The 15,573-nt window shown below is 41.2% G+C and overlaps 1 protein-coding gene across 4 annotated transcripts in view; it reads right to left on the bottom strand.

The window, feature by feature from the left end:
- Rgs7 (regulator of G protein signaling 7) overlaps positions 1-15,573 on the bottom strand; it is a 436,200-nt gene that overhangs the window by 247,213 nt on the left and 173,414 nt on the right. The gene's annotated exons all lie outside the window — the stretch shown is intronic.

Here is a 15,573-nt window from a genome sequence, read left to right as displayed (position 1 = left end):
GATCAGGCACAATAACAAACAGAAACAGCAGCCCTTCAAAGAAACAGGCATTGGATTTCATATAAAGAGCAGTAACTTTTAAGATCCTTTAGCATTGTGTTAATTCACATTTTAACACCATACCAACAGGCTTTAAATGCCAGTTATAAAATTAAATAATTATATTGATGATCTTGTCCAGAAATATTAGCAAGAAAGCTACTGCATATATGATAATAGTAGAGAGGGTAATTAGATATTAAGAATTAAATATCAAGAATTTTTCAAAATCTGACTTTTTGAACATTTTGAAAAAAGAGTTTTTGAAACAAAAGTGATATAAAAAGAGGTGAGTTATGACCCAAATAATGTATGCACATGTGAATAAATGAATTAAAAAAAAAAGAGGTGAGTTTCCCCCCTCAGTCTCCCTGATAAGTATACCTGAATGCACCATAGGTTTACTTGCAAAATACCATGACAGCTTTGTTGTTCCAGTGAACCACCTACAAGACGTCCACCAATAGACACAACACAATGGTGAACTCTAAATGCTTAAAGCAGGAAAGCATTTTTCAAATTTGTTTTTAAATTCCCCTAAAATAGGAAGTCCTGAGGTAGGGTGACTTCAGATTTAGTTAAATCAAATTCTTTTCATATTTCTACTCTATGCCACCAAAGGGGACTTTCATGGTCAGAAAATGGCTATGTAGGTCCCCAGTGCCACATTCTCCAGTGCTATGTCTGAAGGCAACAGTGGGCTCCATCTCTTCCTTTTCTTTCCTTTAAATAGCAAAAATGGCTTTCCCAGCCCCTCACAGAAGGAATTAATTTAAGTCACATCAGCCAGGATTAGGTGAAGTGCATTTCATAAACCAAACACTGGCGAAAGGAAAGGATACATACAACTACACCAACCACCACCAAAGAGCAGTAGTTCTTAAACCTGAGTGCACAGGCTTCACCCAGAATTCAGAAGATGCCCAGGAGTCTGCATTTCCAACAAACTGCAAAGTGATACGATGATGCTTCTTCTCCTGAGCACACCTGTCCCCACCTTAAAGCTTGAACATTCCATAAAATTGGGGTGTGTTATAAAAGGAGAGTGGGGAAGTGAATTGCAGGTTACCAACCAAGGAGCACTACCTCATCTCTTAATGTTATTTTGAAATTGCTTTTTAAGAGTTCCTACAGTTAAATTTAATTTAGTTTAGCCTACATCTGCCTCTGTACATATTTTATGTTTAGCCAAAAGTTTCTGCAACCTACTGCAATCTATTCTCATGCAAAGTAGTTGAGCCTCAGCCAATCACAAGTAACCAACGGTTCAGGTCTTGTTCATAAAAGACAGACACAAGCTGTTTCTGCATGGACTGTCTCTGTACCCATTTGTACCTGTTTGTACCCATTTGTATGCATCACTTCCTTTTCTCTGGTATAAATCTCATCTGCCCACATAGTGAGGCAGAGCACTGGGAACCATTTCTGCTCTACTTGGCTGGCCAATTCTAGACTCACAAATAAAGCCAACTCAGATCTTCAGAACCAGATTAGAAGTTTTGTGTTACATCAAGTTAGAGAGATAATCAAGATTCTTCTGGGTGTTTTAAAATCATAAGGGATTTTGTTTTATTTATTTATTTATTTATTTATTTAATGGTACTAGAGATTGAACTCAGGGCCTTGTGCTTGCTAAGCAAGTGCTCTACCACTTGAGCTATATCCTCACTGTCCAATTTTAGGGCTTTAACATTATGTCACCATTCTGGTACATCTGTTTTAAGCTATTAATAAGCCAAATTTAATAGTCCTTAAGTTTCCATCACTACACTTGGACCCACAGATAACTAAAAGCAGGAGAAAAGCCTGGCACCTTTGACTTCTTTTTGCACCTGTCTTCTTTATCTTAAAACTTTGGGTCAGATACCTGGTTAACTCTACAGTTAACCACAGATAAGCCACTCACGGTGTGCTTATCTAAAAATCAGTGATACCTCATCTTTCCCACTCCCTTCAGAGCTGAACACACAGTGATTAGAGTAACTGACATATCTTAGCGTCAGCTTTACAATGTCCTGTCCCAGAACCCAAAATGGTAACTGAAAGTCTCCAGTCATTGTTCTAAATCTTCAGTCACCTTGGACTTCAGAAGCAGCAAAACGTTGCATACAGATCACCCCTTGATGAGATCACTCTCAAGCAGGAACAATCATCACAAGGGAACTGGCTTGTAATCTCAAGCAGTCAGGACTTCTCCTGGGATGCCTTGCAAAAAACCAGAACTAAGAAAATCGTCAGAACATACTTTGACCAACACTGTTTCATTATGCAAACCTCTTATCCCTTGTCCAATTCTTCCTCTATTTAAGTCTAAAGCTTCTGTCAGTACCCCAAAGATGAGCTAAGATGCTTACTCCGCATCTTCCCAACAGAGTTATGTTGATTGAATCCTTCCTGCCTTTCCACCATTCTTTCCCTTTGCTTTCTTGGGGGCAAAGGCCAGATCAGACATGCTGGAGCCTCCTCAGTCGGAACTCAGGCGCAGGACTCCAGTTACAAATATACTTCTATGTGGACTGCATGTTATTTGCACATTGTTTGTTTCTCCTTTCAAAGGAGAAAAAAATGGAGGTGGAGGTTAAAATTTTTCTAGCGCAACAAGAGCCCACTTGGTAACCACTTTTATATAAAAAGCTCCAGAGTAATACACTTCACCAGATGTTCCTTTAATTTCCAGGGATTAATTTGAGAGTTAATTATCCATTTTAAGTGATTAACAACAACAGCAAAAAAGCACTAGGCTCTAAACCAACACTTTTAATTGTATTATGGACTGCTGTTCATTTCTACTTCAAAGAACTAAAATCACTTTGACATGTTTAAAAAAAAAAAAAAGAAAGAGGAAAAGCCCTGGAATGAATCTGCTTGGCAACAGTTGAGCCAGTAATTACTGCTGCAAGTCCTGCAGGCAGCTTTCAGTTGTTCACTTGTGTTGATAAGAAAACTCTAAGATGAAAGTCATGCCCAAAAATTTCTGAGTCAATAACTAACCTTTTTCTCTAACTATGTTCAAAGTGCTAACAACAAACAGCAGAGAATGAATGCACCACACACAGTGACACAAGAACCTGGGTCTTCCAGACACTTCCCGAGCTTCATGTTCCCTTCCTGAACTGTGGTGGGTATGAATTGAGTGTTTTGGATTTTTAGTTTTCTTTTGAGTATTTTTTTTTTGGCAGTACTGGAGTCTGAACTCAGAGCCTCCACCTTGAAGCACTCCACCAGCCCTTTTTGTGATGGATTTTTTTTGAGGGATAGGCTCTCATGAACTATTTTCCAGGATGGGGGTGAGGGGCTGGCTTGGAACTATGATACTCCTGATCTCTGCTTCCTCAGTAGCTAGGATCAAAGGCATGAGCCACTGGGCCTGGTTTCTTTTGAATATTCTCCCCAGACATAATCTAAATGTTATACTTCCTCTCTCTACCCTACTCAACTTCATGATAGATGTTAATAACATTCAAACACAAAATAGGGAAATATTTAATTGCAAAATGAGAGAAAATAGGAGACCAGATAATCCTGCTCTCAAAGAACAATTGGCTATAGCATTTTGAGAAGCAAAATTAACTGAATTACAGAGCTTTATTTAAAGCTGGTTTTGAAGCATGATGTCTTTATACCAATGGCATGATTCACATTTTTAAAAACTTGAGTAAAATATCTTTCTCTTTTAAATTTTACTCTCCATCCTTTAAAAATAAAAACAGATTTTCAGAGTCACATGAGTCATACTGATTTTCAAATTAAGGTGAACATTAATAGCAATAAGGGAAAAAGGCAAATGATTATTTAGAACCATAAGGAATTAGGATCTGCTCTTTCACTTGAGTCTAATTACCCAAATGAGGATGTTATTTCATCTTTATAGAATAATAATTCTCAAACTTGAACCTGTATCAGAATTATCTGCAGGCCTACTTTAAAGACAATTGTTGGGGCCCATGTCCAGACAGTCCAAGTTTGCAGGTCTAGGATAGGGTCTGAAAATGTGGATTTTTTGACAATTACCAGGTAATTGGTAATTTTTAACAATTGCAAGTTTGTTGCTGGTCTGAGGACCACATATTGAGAACAAGTAGTCCGAAAGTTTGGTAAAACTTGGTAGGTGTAAGGAAGAAATATGTCTTTGGGAATTGGGAGCAGAGTGTGAAAATATTCAAATAATAAAAAATAAAAGACATCCAAGCTACTGTGTATCTTAAATATAAACAGGGACCCTCATGGGAACAAGAGATCATAATTTTTCATACCTTTAATCTACAACTTGTTACCTACCAAGAGTCTCTCTCCTCCCTGTCAACAACGTATGAAATGTGCCTATCCCATACTGCACACACAACAAAGAAAGCCACCAGATGCCTGATGGTGCCATGGTGTGTCCAAGGGCACGCTGGCCACTGATCTGCATCTTATAGGAGAAAATTTCCTTGAACCATGATGAAGAGATTTCTTTAAAGAAACATACCATCCTCATGACTAAAAAATATTACCAGACCCCAGACCACTCCAACAACCTGTAAAAGTCTTTCTTTCTGCCTTCAGGCAGCCTGTCTGGCACAAACAGTGCTGGCTCCTTTGCCTTGACTGCCTTCTCCTTCCACTTAAAACTTTTGCCTTGAATTCATTCTCTGTATCTCAGTTTTTATTCCAGTAAACATGGGAACCAAGTTGTCTTGTGTCTGATATCAGTTCTACCAGAATTTTCACTCATAACAGCACAGCCCTCACTTCCCTTTTTTCTATCCCAAATCTAAATAGTACAAATTAAATGTGCAAGCTGGAGCTTATTATGCACAATACCTAGTATTACTTTGTTGATTAAAAAAGGGAAAAAAACTTTGGTTCCCTTTGCTAGCTTCCCCATAATAAAATGCAGAGGAAATATTTATTAACCAAGCAAAAGATAGAAGATATTTTGTTAATGGTCTGCCTTACTACATTGGCTTGAGTCACATAACACATCTTGTTAAGGGTGGATGATGCTTAAAAATACAGCAAACTAAATGTGGTATCATCATCATCCATCCCAACTGGAAAGTGTGATGGAGTGGGCTTAAGGAAAAGACAGAAGGGAGTGACAGTCTTTAAGTCTTACAGCTCTCTAAGGACTACCGAGATCCACGAGCCAGGGATTCTGAAGTTCCCATGCACAGAGATAATTAAAATGTGAAAGAACTGGGGGAAGGAGTTCAACATATCATGTGGAAATGCATAAAAATTTAGTTAGACTATCACGTGGATTTGATTGGATGATTCCCCCTTTTCCACATGATTGTGAAGTCCAGAGAAATGTTTATTTGTGTGTCAGTAATCATTTCTGAAGCAACTATATGGGGCCAGATGAGCTATGAGTGAGAACAAAAGAATGAAAATGAGAGCAAGGCCCCTGTCAACATGGAGTTTATAGTCTATCAGCTAGTAATCAAACACACAACACCTGGAAAGGGTAATTCCCTTTAATATTTGTTTAATCAAAGGAAAATCATCACACAACTAAATAATTAAGTACACATGTCACCAGTGCAGGGTGCCAGGAGAGACCATGACACATATTTGGGAGAAGAAATTCTTACACATGGAGGTGGGGGGCAAATTAGCTCAAAATTCAATAGAATTCAAGAAATCTCAAAGCTAAAAATAGGCTTTATTGTTAGAGGCTGTCAGTAATTCAACTAATTAGAATGAGTTTTCTCCAGAATAGTTTCTGAAAATAATGAAATAATAATTGTGTTAGTAAAATACAATGCATTGTAAAAAAAAAAAATTATAACTGGCTGGGAGTAGAGGCTCACATCTGTAATCCCAGGTACTCAGAAAGGGGAGATTGGGAGGATAAAGGTTCAAGGCCAGCCTGGGCAAAAAGTTAGGAAGCCCCCATCTCAACCAATAAGCTGAGTGTGAGCCTGTGATCCCAGTTACAAGGAAAGTATAGGTAAAAGGATGACAATCAGAGGACAGTCCTGGGCAAAATGTTAAGACCTTACCTGAAAATGAAAATGAACTAAGGCAAAATAGGGTGGGGTTGTGGCTAGAGTGGTAGAGCATCTGCCTAGTAAGTTGGAGGCCTTGAGTTCAAACCCCAGTACTGCCCAAAATAAAAATTATAATACAACTGAAATACATTATGTACATTCATGGACTAGAAAATATAATTATGAAAGTAATGTTAAAAAAGAAATGCAAACTTTTTTGAAAAAAATCTGATAAAAACAGAAATAAATGCAATTGACTATATATATATGCATATGTATATAGAGTAAGTAACCACTGAGGGAAAATGTACTTAAAATATTTCAACATACTTCTTTTATAATAGGTTCTTAGAATCTGCTTTTTCCAACAAGCACTGACTCCTCACTTGGCCTCACAAGGTAACTAAGAGCAGAGAGAGAGAGAAAGAGAGAATGACCAGCTGTTAATAAGCCTTGGTGACAAAGACCACTGCACAGCAGCCAGGAAAGCTACGTGAAGAGGAAGCAAAACTACTTGATTACCTGAAAATGGCCATCCTCCATTATAGAGGGTGTTTTGCCTCCATCTTGCTTTCATTCTCAGCTGGTCTGAGGAAAGCCTATATAGTTCCGACTCAAGTGCATTTGTAAATGTGAGGATAAAAAACAGCTTAAAAATGAGAATCACATTAGCATATAAGACTGGCTTCCAGGCACTTTCTCCTCTGTTTTACACTAAAATGTGTATTTTTTTTTTATCTGTTAGAGCTGGGAGGGGCTCAAAGCAGCTGTGGAGATGAGCTTCTGTTAGTCTGTTAGTTGCCTGGGTGATCGTTGGATGGTGTGCACTGAAGCCAATGTAGAATTCTATTATAAACCTGATTCTTACAGCACTGACCATTATATTTAACTGCTATGGTCAGTTCGGCTGGGGAGGATAGCCTCCAAGGGTTGTGGGGTCCCTGTGGGATTCCTTTACACATTGCCTCTTCAGAAAGCTTTGCCTTACCCAGACCTCGTCCCTCGCCCACTGCTTGGGGCTGATGTCTCTCTGCGTCACCCAGCATCAGCATCTGTATTTCACTGGCCCTCTTCTTCTTTCTCTCTTTTCTACTGTCAGCTCCCGAAGGGGATTGTACTCCCTTGCTCTTCAAATTTTTAGGGCTTAAGTTAGAGAGTAACATAATATCTACCTTCAGTGAGTAACTTCAATGAATTATAACAGAATTTGCAACATCAAGACTTTATTATGTATTTAAGACGTGTACAATGCTATCGATATCTTTCTAGATTGCATTTTCTTTGTTGTGGATTTGAGGAATACAACTGTATCAAGGCTTACACAAGTGAGGTCTTTTAGAGATCCCACATTTTTTATTTGTATCAGATCCTAAGCTGCCATCACAGGCCAACACAGACTGCCCCGGCAGACAGGGGACCTCAGCTGAGGCTCAGGCTCAATCCAGCGTGTGCAGGAGCCAGCACACACCTGCTTGCAAGTGCTGATTACTAAATTCTCAGGAATTATACAAACAGCTGTTAATTACTATTAATTGATAACTTGACATTGGCAATGATGGGAGTAAATATACTACAGAAATTGGAGAATGCTTCAAGTCAAGGCCTCTTTTCTCCATCATGTCACTATCCCCAATGGGTCACAAAGAAATGTGCTTCTATGCTATCCAAAAGTAACTTGAAGAGAATCATTTGGAAATTAGAAAGTAGTAAGCTAAAGTATAACAAACTCAAAATTTAACATACTCAAGAGCCAGAAACTATAACACGGGCAAAAACGATGCAAGTGTAAAAACTAGGTGGTGGCACAGTCAACAAAGATGTTCAGAAGGAAGCAGCAGAGAGGAGGCAGAGAGAGAGAGAGAGCAGGAGAAGCAGGAGGAGGGGACAGTGTTAAGGATGTAGAACTGGCCTGGTACAGGCCGAGCTTCCCAGCCCACACGTGTGCGGTGGAGGAACCATGGCAGCCTGCGTGAAGCCTGGCATGCACCCTCAGGGAGAGTCCCAGTTCGAACAGGGGTGGCTTCTGAGGAACTTGGTTATGGAGACCCCGCATCTGTTGTTTGAGCTACAGGTGAGGCTGAGATACTGAGAGCGAGACCTTTATGTAAAGGTATAGGTGCTGTCTATTGTCTCATTTATGACCTCCATTAAAAAGCAAGATAGAAAGAAAAACCTGCCCTTTTCCACTTACTGCTTCAAGTTCTTACCAGAAGTATTTCTTTAAAAGCTTTGTAGCTATTTCCATTTCTCTTAAACAGCTTTGCAGGTTTCCCCCATAATATGCTTTTCTAAAAATAACAAATATCTATGATCCAGACTAGAGCTAAATGAAAACGCGTTGCATTCAGCAAAGAATGAGCTCCAGGCTTCTCCTGTGACACTTAATGCAAACCATCAACAACATGCAACTCAGAGCCAAAACGAAACAGGATATCAAAGACGACAATGCTCGAAAATTCTGTCTCTCCGGAGACATGCTGTTCTTGATGTTTCACATAAATGGTGTCATGCGAATGCGTGGGACTTTTCCTTCGCAAGACATTTTCTGAGTTCTGTCTACATCATAGATGTCATTCTCTGCTATGGTTTGAATGCCCCAAAAGTCACATTGACACGTAATTGACATTTTAACAGTATGGGGGGGGTGGCTTTAAGGAGTGATCAGGCCAAGAAAGGCTGTGCTTTTATGAATGGATTAATGTCTCTATCACAGGAATGGTTACTGATTTAAAAAAAAAAAAAGACATTCCCAGGTGTGGTGGTACATGCTTGTAATTCCAGCTGCTCAGGAGGCAGAGAGGTAGAAGGGTCATTTTTCAAGGCCAGCTACAACTACCTAAAAAAATGACTGAAAATAATCCAAAAAGTAATGCAAAAAGGGCTAGAGGTATGGCTCAAGTGGTAAAATGTCTGCCTATCAAGCTCTCTCTCTCTCTCTCTCTCTCTCTCTCTCTCTCTCTCTCAGACTCTTGCCATGTGCTACCCTCTGCCATGACATGACATGAGGAAAGTCCTCACCAGTTGTGACCCCTCAGTTTTTGACTCCCCAGCTCTAGAACCATGAGCCAAACAAACTTCTATTGTTTACAAATTTCCCAGCCTCTGATATTCTGTTATAACAACACAGATTGAACTAAGACAGAAAATTAGTGCCAAGAACTGGATCTGTTGCTGTAACAAATGTACCCCCCGAAACGAAAGTAGCTTCGAAAACGGGTGATGGGTAGATGCTGAAGGTGTTTCAGGGGCAGATTTGAATAAGCCTATATTGCCATAAGAGGAGCCTTAAGGACAGTTCTGGCAAGGGCTCATGAAAGTGAAGTTGGGGGAAAGTCCCAACTAAGTGCTGTTCACCAGAATGTTGACAGAAATATGGACAGCAGAGGTCGCATTGCTGAGGTCTAACAGGGAAACTGGCACTGGAAACTGGACTGCAGACCATGCTTGTTGTGCAGTTGCAAAGAAGTGGGTGGAATTGTTTCCATTCCATTTGTGGTATGCAGAACTGAAGAGCAGAGAACCAGGATATCTGGGGGAAGAAATATCTAAGCAGAAAAACACTGATGCTGCTGCATGGCTGCTTTTAATGACACACAGTGAAATGTGATGGGAAAGAAGTTACTTAGAGATGAACTTTATAATTAAAAGGGAAACAGAGCAGGAAATCTGGAAAATTCATGGCCTGGCCATGTTAAGAGTGAAAAGCCTGCATGGGAAAGAGTGCTGGGGGTATGGCCAACTGGCTGTTTGTTGAAGAGATTAGTATGGATAGAAGGAAGACTTGACTTCTTTCTGGTTATGGGGGGTAGAACACAAAGCCATTTTGACATTCCTCAAAACTGTCCCTCCCGTCACAGGCCAGAGCTCTAGGAGTGCAGAATGGTTTGGGGGATGGACCTGGGTGCCTTCCATGGACATACTGTCCCAAGCTGCCGTACGATTCTGCTCCCTGCGCTCCACTGCTGTGCTCCTGGGCCACCCCATGAGTAGCTTCTGCTGGTCCAGTTGCAAATCTAGCCACCACTCCAGAAGTCATAAACAGTAAGCGTTGGTGGCTCCATGTGATGGAAAGTCTGTAGACTCACAAAAAGCAAAAGCTGTAGGGGCATGGCTGACTCCCAAGATATCAAAGGGTGTCACAGATAGTCTGTAGACCCAAGCAGGAATCTACCGCAGGGTGAAGCCACTGAGAGTTTTCAGTAGAGCAATGCCTAGTGGAGCCATGGAAGTGGGGTCACTCCCAAGACCACAGAAGTTTGGAGCCAGCAATGTGCAAGGCCAGCCTGGGAGAGGTGCCAAGAGGAGATTCTAGTCTGAGAACACCAAACAATGGGCTGAGCCCAGCAGTGCCACAGGGGCTGGTGTTCCAAGGCTTTGGAAGAAGCTCAACCCCTCCAATATGTCCAAGATGCAAGATAAGGAGTGAAAGGAGACTTTTCTCCAGCTTTAAGACTTACTGTTAGTTACCCTGTCGGATTTTGGGATTACTTGGGGACACTTATCCCTCTTTTCTTACTTGCTTTACTCATTTGGATTGGGAATGTCTATCCATTATCCTGTCTCACCATTTCATTTTGGAAGTAGATAACTCGTGTCGATTTCACATGCTGTCATCAGGAGCACCCCTCCTTAGGATGAACTCTGACTTGAGTCTTGCCCATATCTAATTGACAAAACTCCTTTTCAAGTCCCAAGACTACTACATGTTTGCACAAAAACAAAAGGCTAACACTAATGATTATCTTGAAGTTGTTTCTTTAGACATATTTGGTACAAGGTACCTGGTGTATCTGTTCTCCTCTGATTTCATGGTGCCTGGCACTTCTCTTGAGGACGTGTCAGTCCCTACCTTGCTTCGTAATCCCTTGCAGTTAAAGATAATTCCATCTACTGCCACCCCAAATAGCATAAAAATATAACAGCCACGGTTTTTCAGTTTCTGTGAAGTCACTAAAGCAGCTTTTTCCAGTCCAAGAGGATGCAATTATTCTAAGAGCCAGTGCATTTCATAATAACTGTTCTCTATCCAAATTGGAGTTATGGATTGTTATTCATCTAAACTCTACTGATGGGGGGGGGAATGAGGTGGAGTGAGGGGAGGAGAAGAATAAAGCAGAAACTGAATCCCAGGAGGCAAAGCCAAGAAGTAGCATCCATGGCGGGGCACAAATCTGCCTGGCCAAGCCACTGACCAGGGGCTGGGAGTCCCTAGAGCTGTCTGTACCTCAAATATCATAGTGAGATGCATATCCTTCTGCATCTCACTATAAGTCTATACTCACTGAATTTGATTCTCTTGGGACAAGTCTAGAAGTCACACTGTTACAAGTTTTCAAGGATAAGTTTATGCCTTCTAAAGGTAAGGCTACACACAGAGAGCTCTGAATTTTTTGTTGTTATTGGTTGTTTGTTTTTTGAAACAGGTTCTCACTATGTAGCCCCAGACTGGCCTCAGGATCACAATTCTGCCTCCACCTCCTGAGTAGCTGGAATTACAGGCTTGCACCACCATTGCCAGGCCCTGAACAGAAGTCTTGAAGCAAGCAAAGGAGAGATGCATTGTCCATGGAATTAAGCCACTCATTTACCTGAAACACTGTCATTGCTGGGATCTAAATTCACAGGTCAACATCTAATCCCCAAGGTAATGGTAGTTAAAGATAGGACCTTCAGGAAAAGCACAGATCAGAAGGGAATTAGAGCTCTTATGAAAGAAATTGTGCTTACCCATTCTACCATGTGAGGACACAGTAAGAAAGTACCACTGAGGAACCAGACATGTTCCCTCAGCTCCCTGGGGCAGAGAATCTAGGACTCCCTGGCCTCTAGATAAGTGAGGAATGGTGTTCTGTTGTTTTTAAGCCTCTCAGACTATGACATTTTGTTACCGCAATCTGAATGGACTAAGGCAGCCAGGCACAGATTTCACAATTCAAATTTGTCCTTATAATGGACAGAAAAACGTAAGTATTTTACATGAATTATTTCTAGAAGATGAACTAAAGTTCTTGCTGTTAAAAAACTCAAATTCTCATTCAAATTTATGTCCACATGTGAGTACATATGTTGTTTATTCCTCTGTGTGTGTGTGTGTGTGTTGCTAGGGATAGAACCAAGCCCCTCTCTGGTGTTTATGCCAAACCTTCCTGCAACTCACTTGCGCAAATGCACACACACACAGCATAGGTGGTACACTCTACTCTCTGCCAGTCTTATATCTCACAATGCTGTTTGGCAAAAAGTCTTATTTGTAAGAACATATGACACTATTATGATTTGCTGAGGCCCAAGGGATTAGTCACAGAAGCAGCTTTGTGAATCTACCTTACAACCACTTTCCTTGGGAAGCCATCAAGGCAGTTTCACTAAGCAGCATGGAGGCAGGGGGTTAACCCACTGGGCGAAGGCTTTCAAACAGCCAGCTCTCCTCAGCAGAAATTGAATCATCTCAGCAGAGGCTGTCCTAGGCCTATCTAGATAAATGCTGTTTATCCAGCTGTATTTGCAAGATACCTTGGGATTGGAAATCTGCCATTCCCTTTGGTAGCAAGGAGCCTGCAGTGCAAAGCTGACAGCCCCACAGCAGCCTGCCTGCTGAGAAAGGAAGCCTCCAGCAAAGTGGGTCTGTAGGAGTCCCAAGGCTGATTCCTCCCCCCTTCATTCTCCTGCCACCTTCACTTCCCTGAAATGGTGACCTCCCAGGGGACCCACTGCAGTGAGATAGGAGGTGGCAGCACAGCAGGGATGGTGTGTGAGAGGCAGAGAGAGAGAGAAGGAGGGAGGAAGAGAGAGAGAAAAAAGAGGGGAGGAAGAGAGGGTGGGAAGGAGGGAGTGAGACAGAAAAAGAGACAGAGAGAAAGAAAGAGGGGGGAAGGAGGAGGCAGATGGAGAGGATAGAGAGGGAGGGAGAGAGAGAGAAAGCACACATGCTTATTCTTTTTTCCTATTCCTGCTCTCCCACCTCAGGCTTCAGTGTTTTTGTGTCATTTCTAAAATGTGTCATGTACCTACTCGCTCCAGGCAGAATTTGAAGACAGAGGCTGATAGCAATCAGAGCACAGCACAAAGGTGACATACAGAAAGCATTCTTATTTCACTGGAAGCGTTCAAGCTCCTGTAAGGGGAAAGGCAGAAGCATAGGAATCAGAGTTTGGAAAAGGCGAAACGTTAAATCAGTCAGCTGAGGAAGTGAAAAAGGAACTATGGCTTGTCTTCTCTGGGGTGGGGCAGCAAAGGTGGCTGAGGAAGGAAGACAAATTCTGTCTGGGCTGAAGCATTTCCAGAAGGCTCCAACAGCAGAGCAGAGAGCTATACAATGGCTCCTTGCCCAAGACAATGTCATCATCAGAAATAACAACTGGAAAAACTCATCTTGTCACCATAGCTCGTATCTGACCATAAATGATTTAGAAAGAAAGTACAAAAAAAAAATCCTCTTATTTCTCCCCAGAAGTCACTCACGGCCATTCCCTAAAAATAACACTTGGCTTCTGTCTGTTGCGATTGCTATAATAAAATGCCACAGACTGGCTGGCTTACTAACAATAGGAATTTATTGCCCACACTTCTGGAGACTGGACTGCCAAGATCAAGGTGCCAACAGATTCAGGGTTGGTGAAGATCCACTTCCTGGCACACAGAAGGGGTAGGAGGGTGAATACGGTGCAAAAAATGTGTACGCATGTATCTAAATGCAAAAATGACACCTGTTGCAACTACTCCAGGAATGAGGGGAAGGGATAAAGGAGAATGGTATGGGGGAGGGGGGGAGTGGATGGTAAGGGAGGGGGTGGGGGTAGGGAGGAGAAATGACCCAAGCATTGTATGCACATATGAATAATAAAAAAATAAAAATTAAAAAAAAGGAGAATGGTAGAGGGGATGAATTCATGTATGATATATTTGATACATTGTAAGAACCTGTGTAAATGCCACAGTGTACCCCCACCCAGCACAACAATAAAGAAAAAAAAGAAGAAGGTGTTTTCTCCTGTGTCCTCATATGGTAGGAAGGGTGAGGGTAGCCCTTGGGCCTCTTCATAAGGGCACTAATTCCATTCATGAAGACTCCTCCTCAGGATCTAATCACATCCCAAAGTCCCATCTCCTTATGCTATTGAAATCGTCTAAGATCTGGACACGCCTGGGCATAAGTAGGTTCCTCTACTTCCAAATCATCAAGGAAACATAGTTGAGCTGGGTTTTTATGTTTTGTGTTTTTAATCTCCAGTCTCCTTGATGATCAGCCCTTAATAAAAACATTTTTCCTTTTCCAAAATCCACCACCATGGTGTTGGCTTCTATGCATGTCAGGCAGTGAGCTCTTTCTCAGCATTGGCCTAGAGTAAGAATTTACTTCAACATACAAACTTGTGGAACCTAAACCCTCAGACCATTGCATCGCTATTTTCTTTTGCTTTAGCGATAGCTAAACTGCTGCTCTGCTTGCAGATTTACTCCAGACTTGAAGCATTCCAAGTGTTTATAATCATTTCCTCCAACCTGCCACATGGAATTAATAACACAAACTCAAGAACATCCTTCAGAAAGAAACTGCTCTCTGCTTGTCAGATAAAAGTCCAGATGATTATAAAACCAGGTAATGAATACCTGAAGAAATCAAAGCCCCCAGTTTTTCTCTTCCCCACTCATTTGTACCCAGTGTAATCATTCCTTGTGTGCCTCAAATGTATAACCTAAATTAATTTCAATATGGCTCACAGTTTGCTGTCATTCACAAGCCTTAACTGAGAGCCTTCACCGAGAGTAAGATTATTTCTCAGTTTTTGATGAGTTAACCTGTATGACGCACATTACATTTCCCCACCTTGGTCTTCTTCCACCTTTAAGATAAACTGTTTCCTTCTTCATATTTTGTGATTAAGGAAAAACAGAAAAAGGTTTGACAATGACAGGCATAAATGATTCAGGTAAGCACACCAACATTATTAGTAATCACACTGTTTTAACATATAATTTCTATGCAGGCTCTCAATACAATATATTTTTAAGTCATTTTGAGAATTCACCCACAAAGTAACAGAATTTTGATTTTCCTTGTTTTGAAAATTAAATCCAATCTATGTAAGTAATACAACACAAGAGCATGTGAGGACCCAAAACACATTATTTTCTTATTCCACATTGACATTCTTCTCATTCATTCATTCGTTCACTCAACAGATCCTTAGTGAGTGACTACTGTGTTCCAGAAGTATGCCAGGCCTCCCCTGTATCATCGTGCCTGGTGACAGGACAGTTTTCCCTGGACTCTACAACTGTTTCAAGTTTTCTATTGACTTCACTTCTATGCATAGTCTTAATCCATACTTGCTATACCTCTAAGTATATCTACACCTATACATACATACATAGATGAACAAACAAGCATGTAAAACAAATAGTATAGTCTCCCACGTATGTAGATGTCTGTGCCTATAGTCTGCATCTGGCATCTCCCCCAAAACTCATGTGAGGCTCAGTCTTCAGTTCAGCACTACTGGGAGGTGGCGGGAACTTTAGATGTTTGGGCCTAGTTGCGAGCATAGCGTGACTGTGG

Source organism: Castor canadensis, chromosome 11 (genome assembly GCF_047511655.1).
Source record: "Castor canadensis chromosome 11, mCasCan1.hap1v2, whole genome shotgun sequence".
Classification (NCBI taxonomy): Eukaryota; Metazoa; Chordata; class Mammalia; order Rodentia; family Castoridae; genus Castor; species Castor canadensis.
The sequence above is the reverse complement of the archived record's forward strand: the minus strand, read 5'-3'. Positions and strand labels throughout refer to the sequence as shown.